The sequence below is a fragment of the Eubalaena glacialis genome, chromosome 2, assembly GCF_028564815.1.
Source record: "Eubalaena glacialis isolate mEubGla1 chromosome 2, mEubGla1.1.hap2.+ XY, whole genome shotgun sequence".
In the NCBI taxonomy this organism is placed as follows: Eukaryota; Metazoa; Chordata; class Mammalia; order Artiodactyla; family Balaenidae; genus Eubalaena; species Eubalaena glacialis.
Window position 1 is genome coordinate 83142084 of NC_083717.1, and position 12152 is coordinate 83154235.

Genomic DNA, 12152 nt, shown 5'->3' on the forward strand with positions numbered 1-12152 from the left:
TTACAACATCTAAAACTTAGAGTAAACACTTGTATTAGTCCGCATGGGCTACTGTAACAAAATGCCATAGGCTAGATGTCTTAAACAACAGAAATTGATTTCTCACAGTTCTGGAGGCTGTAAATCCAAGATCAAGGTGTTGGCAGCATTGGTTTCTCCTGAGGCCCCTCTCCTCGGCTTGCAGATGGCCATCTTCTCATGTCCTCACATGGACTTCTCTGTACAGCCATCCTTGGTTTCTCCCTTCTCATAATGACACCAGTCTTACTGGATTAAAGCCCCACCCTTATAACCTTATTTACCACTAATTACCTCTTTAAAGTTCCTATCTCCAAATACAATCACATCAGGAGTGGGGGGTAGGATTTCAATATACAAATTTGTGGGGGCCAATTTAGTCCATAACAGCTGTCAGTTCCTCATCCCCTTTGAAGCAGGACCCAAGAAGCTCAACCCTCCTAATAGTCTTCCATGTGGCAGCCAGAAAGCTCTTTCTTTAAAAGCCAGCCTAATGGTGTCCAGCTTCCCAGCTTTCAGATACAGTTTAGACTATCTAAATTAACCCATAAGTGTCTAAGCCATTGGCATCTTGCTTAGCTCTCTGACCTTATATCCTGCTATGTACAAGCCACCCACCCAATGCTCTGCCTTTTCCTACCCCTTCTCTGCCGTGTTCCTTCTTTATGGAAGTGATTATAACTTGCTACCTTCAGGTTTTATCCTGTGGGCTTCCATCTGCTCTCCTATCTGTATCCTTTATGCAGCTGAATCTTATTTGTTGTTCAAGACTCAGCTCAAATGTCTCCTCTTCTAGAAGCCTCTTTACAGGACACTCTCCTGTACAACATCCTATCTTGTGTGCATATTTATAGCTCAAACTGTGGCTCTTGGCTTGTCTCACCTCATCTGAACCATAACCTCTTTGAGGGCAGGGACTGTGTCCTACTTATTCCATTTGTACTCCCAGCACTTCACACAGTGCCTGGAATGATATAGAGGAAGAAATCTATGGAACTATTTGAATAGTGATGCAAATCAGATACTGTCGTTCCATCTCCTAAGCAAATAGCTCTGTTTGAGGCTGTTGTGGATTCCCATTCAGATGATCATGGGGGCATCCTTTCTTACTGATTATGCTGACATATTACTAGTTGGCCCAGGCTTGGAAGCTGTTTTGCTAACGGTCCCCACAAAGAACTAGAAAAAGAACAAATTAAGCCCATAATTAGTAGAAGGAAGGAAATAAAGATCAGAGTGAAAGAAATGGAAACCAGATAAAAATAGGAAGAATCAACAAAACTAAAAACTAATTCTTTGAAAAGATAGCTAGACTATATATGTGTTGATTGCTAAAACTTTCCTCTCAGAACCTCTTTGGCTGCATCCCACAAGATCTGATATGTTGTATTTACATTTTCTTTTGTTAAATAACTTTTTATTTCAATTGCAATTTCTTCTTTGACCCATTGGTTGTTTAAAAGTGTATTGTTTAGTTTTCACATGTTTGTAGATCTCACTTTCCTCTTGATCTAGATTTCTACTTTTATGCCATTGGGGACAGAAAAGGTAGCTGGTATGATTTCAGTCTTCTTAGATTTGCTAGGATTTGTTCTGTGCCCTATCATATGCTCTATGCTGTAGAATGTTTCTTGTGCACTTGAAAAGAATGTGTATTCTGCTTTTGGATGGAATGTTCTATGTATATTTATTAAGTTCATCTGGTCTAATGTGTCCTTTAAGGCCAGTGTTTCCTTATTGATTTTCTGTCTGGATGGTCTACCATTGATGTAAGTGGGGTGTTAAAGTCCCCTACTATTATTGTGTTACTGTCAGCTTCTCCCTTTATGTCTGTTAATATTTCCTTTATGTATTTGGTGCTCCTATGTTGGGTGTATTTATGTTTATAATTTTTATATGTTCTTGGTGTATTGACCCTTTTGTCATTATTTGTCACTTCTTACCATTTTTTATTTCAAGTCTATTTTGTCTGATATAAATATTGCTACACCCACTTTCTTTTTGTTTCCAGTTGCTTGGAATATCATTTTCTGGCCCTACATTTTGAGCTTCTGTATTAATATGTCTTTAGAGCTGAGATGAGTCTCCTTAGGCAGCATATAGTTGGGTCATTTTTTTAATCCATCCAGCCACTCTGTACTTTTTGATTGCTGAGTTCAATCCCTTTGTATTTAGGGTGATGTTGATATGTAAGAACTTACTACTGCCATTTAATCTTTTGCCTTCTGGTTATTTTGTTGCTCCATTGGGTTTTTTTTTTAATTAAAAAAAAATTTTTTTGGAGTATAGTTGACTTACAATATTGTGATAGTTTCTGGTGTACAGCAAAGTGAATCAGTTATACATACACATATATACAATCATTTTTAGATCCTTTTCCCATATAGATCATTACAGAGTATTGAGTAGAGTTCTCTGTGCTATACAGTAGCTCCTTATTAGTTATCTAATCTTATATATAGTAGTGTATATATGTCAATCCCAACCTCCTAATTTATCCCTCCCTCCATTTCCCCACTGGTAACCATAAGTTTGTTTTTTACATCTGTCACTCTATTTCTGTTTTGTAAATAAATTCATTTGTACCATTTTTTAGATTCCACATATAAGTGATATCATACGATATTTGTCTTTCTCTGTCTGACTTACTTCACTTAGTATGATAATCTCCAGTTTCATCCATATTGCTGCAAATGGCATTATTTCATTCTTATTATGGCTGAGTAATATTCCATTGTATGTATGTATCACATCCTCTTATCCATTCCTCTGTCGATGGACACTTAGGTTGCTTCCATGTCCTGGCTATTGTGAATAGTGCTGCAGTGAACATTGCATGTATCTTTTCGATTTATGGTTTTCTCAGGATATATGCCCAGGAGTGGGACTGCTGGATCACATGGTAGCTCTATTTTTGGTTCTTTAAGGAACCTCCATACTGTTCTGCATAATGGTCATACCAATTTACCTTCCCACCAACAGTGTAGGAGGGTTCCCTTTTCTTCACACCCTCTCCAGCATTTATAGTTTGGAGATTCTTTGATGCTGGACATTCTGACCAGTGTGAGGTGATACCTCATTATGGTTTTGATTTGCATTTCTCTAATGATTAGTGGTGTTAAGCATCTTGGCATGTGCCTCTCGGCCGTCTGTATGTCTCCTTTGGAGAAATGTCTGTTTAGATCTTCCAGCCATTTTTTTTTTTCACACACACACACACTGTATTTTATTTTTACAAGAGATAAATAAACTGACACCAAGCATTGTAAATGGATGACCACAACAAAAGCAACAATGATTGCAATTACCAAACATGAAACACACTCATACTATGTCATAATATTGACATTCAGTCCAGTAATCCTCCACTGTAACAGCTCCTTTACTTTGCAGTGAAAATTGATTTGTATATTTTTTGCCTCTGAGTCCTTGTGGGATTTTTTTTTTTATTATTGAAACAGAAAGTCACAAAAATTATAATCATCCTCATCAGTTCACTCAGTCCCATGTAATTAATTTTTTTTCATCTTGATCTTTTGTTAGCACTTTTATGAGTTCATCAGTTTTCCATTAGAGTTCTGAAAATGCTTATTCATTCAGTTCAGCAGTATAGTCAGTTACCAGAAACCTGTACTTGTCAGAGTCTTTTCCATGAGTTCCTTGAAGATGAAACCCTTTTATAGGAACATTTTTGCAAAAGCATCAGAGTACACCCAGAACTGTGTGTAAATGACAAAAGACTTAAAAATGACCACGGTTAAAGATTTGATGAAAGTTCATAATAATGCAGTTGACAAGAAAATTAGTTATTTCTGAGATATGCATTTTAAAGTAATAACTAGAATTATGACATAACATTATACCAGAACATATAAGATTTTTAGAAATTTCATGTAATGTCTGAAACATTTATATTAACGTATTTCCATACAAATAACCCAAAGAAAGTTTAGTATTAGTTGTTTTGTGTGTTTGTTTGTTTGTTTATACTGCAGGTTCTTATTAGTCATCAGTTTTATGCACATCAGTGTATACATGTCAATCCCAATCGCCCAATTCAGCACACCACCATCCCCAGCCCACCGTGGTTTTCCCCCCTTGGTGTCCATACATTTGTTCTCTACATCTGTGTCTCAACTTCTGCCCTGCAGACCGGTTCATCTGTACCATTTTTCTAGGTTCCACATACATGCGTTAATATACGATATTTGTTTGTCTCTTTCTGACTTACTTCACTCTGTATGACAGTCTCTAGATCCAACCATGTCTCAACAAATGACTCAATTTCGTTCCTTTTTATGGCTGAGTAATATTCCATTGTATATATGTACCACAACTTCTTTATCCATTCGTCTGTCGATGGGCATTTAGGTTGCTTCCATGACCCGGCTATTGTAAATAGTGCTGCAGTGAACATTGGGGTGCATGTGTCTTTTTGAATTATGGTTTTCTCTGGGTATACGCCCAGTAGTGGGATTGCTGGATCATATGGTAATTCTATTTTTAGTTTTTTAAGGAACCTCCATACTGTTCTCCATAGTGGCTGTATCAATTTACATTCCCACCAACAGTGCAAGAGGGTTCCCTTTTCTCCACACCCTCTCCAGCATTTGTTGTTTGTAGATTTTCTGATGATGCCCATTCTAACTGGTGTGAGGTGATACCTCATTGTAGTTTTGATTTGCATTTCTCTAATAATTAATGATGTTGAGCAGCTTTTCATGTATTTCTTGGACATCTGTATGTCTTCTTTGGAGAAATGTCTATTTAAGTCTTCTGCCCATTTTTGGATTGGGTTGTTTGTTTCTTTAATATTGAGCTGCATGAGCTATTTACATATTTTGGAGATTAATCCTTTGTCCGTTGATTCATTTGCAAATATTTTCTCCCATTCTGAGGGTTGTCTTTTGGTCTTGTTTATGGTTTCCTTTGCTGTGCAAAAGCTTTGAAGTTTCATTAGGTCCCATTTTTTAGTTTTGTTTTTATTTCTATTACTCTAGGAGGTGGATCAAAAAAGATCTTGCTGTGATTTATGTCAAAGAGTGTTCTTCCTATGTTTTCCTCTAAGAATTTTATAGTGTCCGGTCTTACATTTAGGTCTCAAATCCATTTTGAGTTTATTTTTGTGTCTGGTATTAGGGAGTGTTCTAAGTTCATTCTTTTACATGTAGCTGTCCAGTTTACCCAGCATCACTTATTGAAGAGACTGTCTTTTCTCCATTGTATATCCTTTCCTCCTTTGTCATAGATTAGTTGACCATAGGTGCGTGGGTTTATCTCTGGGCTTTGTATCTTGTTCCATTGATCTATGTTTCTGTTTTTGTGCCAGTACTGTATTGTCTTGATTCCTGTAGCTTTGTAGTATAGTCTGAAGTCAAGGAGTCTGATTCCTCCAGCTCCGTTTCTTTCCCTCAAGACTGCTTTGGCTATTCGGGGTCTTTTGTGTCTCCATACAAATTTTAAGATGATTTGTTCTAGTTCCGTAAAAAATGCCATTGGTAATTTGATAGGGATTGCATTGAATCTGTAGATTGCTTTGAGTAGTATAGTCATTTTCACAATATTGATTCTTCCAATCCAAGAACATGGTATATCTCTCCATCTGTTGGTGTCATCTTTAATTTCTTTCATCAGTGTCTTATAGTTTTCTGCATACAGGTCTTTTGTTTCCCTAGGTCGGTTTATTCCTAGGTATTTTATTCTTTTTGTTGCAATGGTAAATGGAAGTGTTTCCATAATTTCTGTTTCAGATTTTTCATCATTAGTGCATAGGAATGCAAGAGATTTCTGTGCATTAATTTTGTATCCTGCAACTTTACCAAATTCATTAATTAGCTCTAGTAGTTTTCTGGTGGCATTTTTAGGATTCTCTATGTATAGTATCATGTCATCTGCAAACAGTGACAGTTTTACTTCTTCTTTTCCAAATTGTATTCCTTTTTTGTTCTTCTCTGATTGCCATGGCTAGGACTTCCAAAACTATGTTGAATAATAGTGGTGAGAATGGACATCCTTGTCTCATTCCTGATCTTAGAGGAAATGCTTTCCGTTTTTCACCATTGAGAATGATGTTTGCTGTGGGTTTGTCATACATGGTCTTTATTATGTTGAGGTAGGTTCCCTCTATGCCCACTTTCTGGAGAGTTTTTATCATAAATGGGTGTTGAATTTTGTCAAAAGCTTTTTCTGCATCTATTGAGATGATCATATGGTTTTTATTCTTCAATTTGTTAATATGGTGTATCACATTGATTGATTTGCATACATTGAAGAATCCTTGCATCCCTGGGATAAATCCCACTTGATCATGGAGTATGATCCTTTTAATATGTTGTTGGATTCTGTTTGCTAGTATTTTGTTGAGGATTTTTGCATCTATATTCATCAGTGATATTGGTCTGTAATTTCCTTTTTTTGTAGTATCTTTGTCTGCTTTTGGTATCAGGGTGATGGTGGCCTCATAGAATGAGTTTGGGAGTGTTCCTTCCTCTGCAATTTTTTGGAAGAGTTTGAGAAGAATGGGTGTTAGCTCTTCTCTGAATGTTTGATAGAATTCACCTGTGAAGCCATCTGGTCCTGGACTTCTGGTTTTTGGAAGATTTTTATCAGTTTCAATTTCAGTGCTTGTGATTGGTCTGTTCATATTTTCTGTTTCTGCCTGGTTCAGTTGGAAGGTTATACCTTTCTAAGAATTTGTCCATTTCTTCCAGGTTGTCCATTTTATTGGCATAGAGTTGCTGGTAGTAGTCTCTTAGGATGCTTTGTATTTCTGTGGTGTCTGTTGTAACTTCTCCTTTTTCATTTCTAATTTTATTGATTTGAGTCCTCTCCCTCTTTTTCTTGATGAGTGTGGCTAATGGTTTATCAATTTTACCTTCTCAAAGAACCAGCTTTTAGTTTTATTGATCTTTGCTATTGTTTTCTTTGTTTCTTTTTCATTTATTTCTGCTCCGATCTTTATGATTTCTTTCCTTCTGCTAACTTTGGGTTTTGTTTGTTCTTCTTTCTCTAGTTCCTTTAGGTGTAAGGTTAGATTGTTTACTTGAGATTTTTCTTGTTTCTTGAGGTAGGCCTGTATAGCTATAACCTTCCCTGTTAGAACTGCTTTTGCTGCATCGCATATATTTTGGATCGTCGTGTTTTCATTGTCATTTGTCTCTAGGTATTTTTTGATTTCCTCTTTGATTTCTTCAGTAATCTCTTGGTTGTTTAGTAACGTATTGTTTAGCCTCCATGTGTTTGTGTTTTTTACGTTTTTTTCCCTGTAATTCATTTCTAATCTCATAACGTTGTGGTCAGAAAAGATGCTTGATATGATTTCAGTATTCTTAAATTTACTGAGATTTGATTTGTGACCCAAGATGAGATCTATCCTGGAGAATGTTCCATGTGCCCTTGAGAAGTGTAATCTGCTGTTTTTGGATGGAATGTCCTATAAATATCAATTAAATCTATCTGGTCTCTTGTGTCATTTAAAGCTTCTGTTTCCTTATTTATTTTCATTTTGGATGATCTGTCCATCGGTTTAAGTGAGGTGTTAATGCCCCCCAGTATTACTGTGTTACTGTCGATTTCCTCTTTTATAGCTGTTAGCAGTTGCCTTATGTATTGAGGTGCTCCTATGTTGGGTGCGTATATATTTATAATTGTTATATCTTCTTCTTGGATTGATCCCTTGATCATTATGTAGTGTTCTTCCTTGTCTCTTGTAACATTCTTTATTTTAAAGTCTATTTTATCTGATATGAGTATTGCTACTTCAGCTTTCTTTTGATTTCCATTTGCATGGAATATCTTTTTCCATCCCCTCACTTTCAGTCTGTTTGTGTCCCTAGGTCTCAAGTGGGTCTCTTGTAGACAGCATACATTTGGGTCTTGTTTTTGTATCCATTCAGCAAGCCTGTGTCTTTTGGTTGGAGCATTTAATCCATTCACGTTTAAGGTAATTATAGATATGTATGTCCCTATGACCATTTTTTTAATTGTTTTGGGTTTGTTTTTGTAGGTCCTTTTCTTCTCTTGTGTTTCCCACTTAGAGAAGTTCCTTTAACATTTGTTGTAGAGCTGGTTTGGTGGTGCTGAATTCTCTTAGCTTTTGCTTGTCTGTAAAGCTTTTGATTTCGCCGTCAAATCTAAAGGAGATCCTTGCCGGGTAGAGTAATCTTGGTTGTAGGTTCTTCCCTTTCATCACTTTAAGTATATCATGCCACTCCCTTCTGGCTTGTAGAGTTTCTGCTGAGAAATCAGCTGTTAACCTTATGGGAGTTCCCTTGTATGTTATTTGTCATTTTTCCCTTGCTACTTTCAACAATTTTTCTCTGTCTTTAACTTTTGCCAATTTGATTACTATGTGTCTCGGCGTGTTTCTCCTTGGCTTTATCCTGTATGGGACTCACTGCGCTTCCTGGACTTGGGTGGCTATTTCCTTTCCCATGTTAGGGAAATTTTCGACTATAATCTCTTCAAATATTTTCTCTGGTCCATTCTTTCTCTCTTCTCCTTCTGGGACCCCTATAATGTGAATGTTGTTGCGTTTAATGTTGTCCCAGAGGTCTCTTAGGCTGTCTTCCTTTCTTTTCATTCTTTTTTCTTTAGTCTGTTCCGCAGCAGTGAATTCCACCATTCTGTCTTCCAGGTCACTTATCCGTTCTTCTGCCTCAGTTATTCTGCTATTGATTCCTTCTAGTGTAGTTTTCATTTCAGTTATTGTATTGTTCATCTCTGTTTGTTTGTTCTTTAATTCTTCTAGATATTTGTTAAACATTTCTTGCATCTTCTCGATCTTTGCCTCCATTCTTTTTCCAAGGTCCTGGATCATCTTCACTACCATTATTCTGAATTCTTTTTCTGGAAGGTTGCCTATCTCCACTTCATTTAGTTGTTTTTCTGGGGTTTTATCTTGTTCCTTCATCTGGTACATAGCCCTCTGCCTTTTCATTTTTCCTATCTTTCTGTGAATGTGGTTTTTGTTCCACAGGCTGCAGGATTGTAGTTCTTCTTGCTTCTGCTGTCCACCCTCTGGTGGACGAGGCTATCTAAGAGGCTTGTGTAAGTTTCCTGATGGGAGGGACTGCTGGTAGCTAGAGCTGGCTGTTGCTCTGGTGGGCAGAGCTCAGTAAAACTTTAATCCACTTGACTGTTGATGGGTGGGGCTGGGTTCCCTCCCTGTTGGTTGTTTTGCCTGAGGCAACCCAACACTGGAGCCTACCTGGGCTCTTTGGTGGGGTAATGACAGACTCTGGGAGGGCTCATGCCAAGGAGTACTTCCTGGAACTTCTGCTGCCAGTGTCCTTGTCCCCACGGTGAGCCACAGCATCCCCCCTGCCTCTGCAGGAGACCCTCCAACACTAGCAGGTAGGTCTGGTTCAGTCTCTCCTGGAGTCACTGCTCCTTCCCCTGGGTCCCGATGCACACACTACTTTGTGTGTGCCCTCCAAGAGTGGAGTCTCTGTTTCCCCCAGTCCTGTCGAAGTCCTGCAGTCAATTCCCACTAGACTTCAAAGTCTGATTCTCTAGGAATTCCTCCTCCCATTGCCGGACCCCCAGCTTGGGAAGCCTGATGTGGGGCTCAGAACCTTCACTCCAGTGGGTGGACTTCTGTGGTATAAGTGTTCTCCAGTCTGTGAGTCACCCACCCAGCAGTTATGGGATTTGATTTTACTGTGATTGTGCCCCTCCTACTGTCTCATTGTGGCTTCTCCTTTGTCTTTGGATGTGGGGTATCTTTTTTGGTGAGTTCCAGTGTCCTCCTGTCAATGATTGTCCAGCAGCTAGTTGTGATTCTGGTGTTCTTGCAAGAGGGAGTGAGAGCACGTCCTTCTACTCCGCTATCTTGGTTCCTCCCCTGCTCCATTGGTTTTATTCCTCTGTTTCTACCTTTCATGGTGATTTGCTCATTATCCACTTTTTAAATATTTTGTGTCTCTGATATAGATTTTTACTTTGGGGTTACCATGAAGTTTACAGACATCATCTCATAGATAAATTACTATCAGCAGAAAAAGGACAATTTTATCTTTTCTTTTTTAAAATTTATTTATTTTTATGAAAGTATAGTTGATTTACAATGCTGTTAATTTCTGCTGTACAACAGAGTGACTCAGTTATACATATATATACATTCTTGTTTTATATTCATTTCCATTATGCTTTATCACAGGATACTGAATACAGTTCTGTGTGCTATACCACAGAACCTTGTTGTTTATCCATTCCATATATAATTGCTTACCTCTGTTAACCCCAAACTCCCAATCCATCACTCCCCCAAACCCCTACACTTTGGCAACCAAAAGTCTGTTCTCTATGTCCGTAGGTCTCTTACTGTTTCGTAGATAGGTTCATTTGTGTAAAATTTTGATTCCATGTATAAGTGATATCATATGGTATTTGTATTTCTCTTTCTGACTTACTTCAGTTAGTATGATAATCTGTCAGTCCACCCATGTTGCAGCAAATGGCATTATTTTCATTCTTTTTATGGCTGAGTAGTACTCCATAGTTTATATGTACTACATCGTCTTTATCCATTCATCTATTAATGGACATTTAGGTTGTTTCCGTGTCTTGGCTATTGTGAATAGTGCTGCTATGAACATAGGGGTGCATGTATCTTTTTGGATTAGAGTTTTGTCTGGATATATGCCCAGGAGAGAGATTGCTGGATCACATGGTAATTCTATTTTTAGTTTTCTGAGGGACCTCCGTACTGTTTTCCACAGTGGCTGCACCAACTTACATTCCCACCAACAGTGTAGGAGGGTTCCCTTTTCTCCACAACCTCTCCAGCATTTGTTCTTTGTAGATTTTTTCATGATGACCATTCTGACCAGTGTGAGGTGGTACTTTATTTTACTTTGGTTTGCATTTCTCTAGTAATTAACGATGTTGAACATCTTTTCATGTGCCTATCGGCCATCTGTATTTCTTCTTTGGGGAAATGTCTCTTTAGGTCTTCTGCCCATTTTTCGATTGGGTTATTTGTTTGTCTGTTGTTGAGTTGTATGAGCTGTTTGTATATTTTGGAAATTAAGCCCTTGTTAGTCGCATCATTGGCAAATATTTTCTCCTGTTCTGTAGGTTGTCTTTTCGTTTATTTTTTATGGTTTCATTTGCTGTGCAAAAGCTTGTAAGTTTGATCAGGTCCCATTTGTGTATTTTTGTTTTTATTGCCTTGGGAGACTGACCTAAGAAAACATTGGTATGATTTATGTTAGAGAATGTTTTGCCTATGATCTCTTCTCGGAGTTTTACAGTGTCATGTCTTTAAGTCTTTCAGGCATTTTGAGTTTATTTTTGTATATGGTGAGAGGGTGTGTTCTAACTTCAATGATTTACAAGCAGCTGTCCAATTTTCCCAACACCACTTGCTGAAGAGACTGACTTTTTCCCCTTGTATATTCTTGCCTCTTTGGTCGAAGATTAATTGACCATATGTGTGTGGGTTTATTTCTGGGCTGTCTGTTCTGTTCCATTCATCCATATGTCTGTTTTTATGCCAATACCATGCTGTTTTGATTACTGTAGATTTTTAGTATTGAAGGACTATTTTATCTTAATTGGCTTATAAAGGTTTCATTCTTTTATGCTTCCCCTATTATAGTTTTGGCATTACAGTTTCTCTTTTTATGCTGTGAATTTATTTCCAAATTATAGTAGCTATAGTTATTTTCAGTGTTCTTGTCCTCTAGCATATCTGCTATAATTATTTAGTATTTTAAACTAGAGTTACAGCTTTCTATTTATCACTTTAATCAGAGTTTTGTGTACTTTCAGTTTTTTGTTTCATCTTGAAAAGCTCCTTTCAATATTTCTTTAAGGCAGGTCTAGCGGTGGTGAAACTGCTTTAGCTTTTGTCTGGGAAAGCCTTGGTTTCATCATGTCTGAAGGATAACTTTGCCAGATAGAGTATTCCTGGCTGGCAATTTTTATCTTTCAGTATTTGAATATGCCATTGCCCTCTCTCCTGGCCTGTAGAGTTTCTGTTGAGAAATCTGTTGAGAGCCTAATGGGTGTGTGTTTGTTTGTTTGTTTGTTGGTAGATTACTGTCTTTTTTCCCCCAATTGCATTTAAAATTCTTTGTCATTGACTTTTGACACTTTTATTATAATATATCTTATAGGGTCTCTTTGCA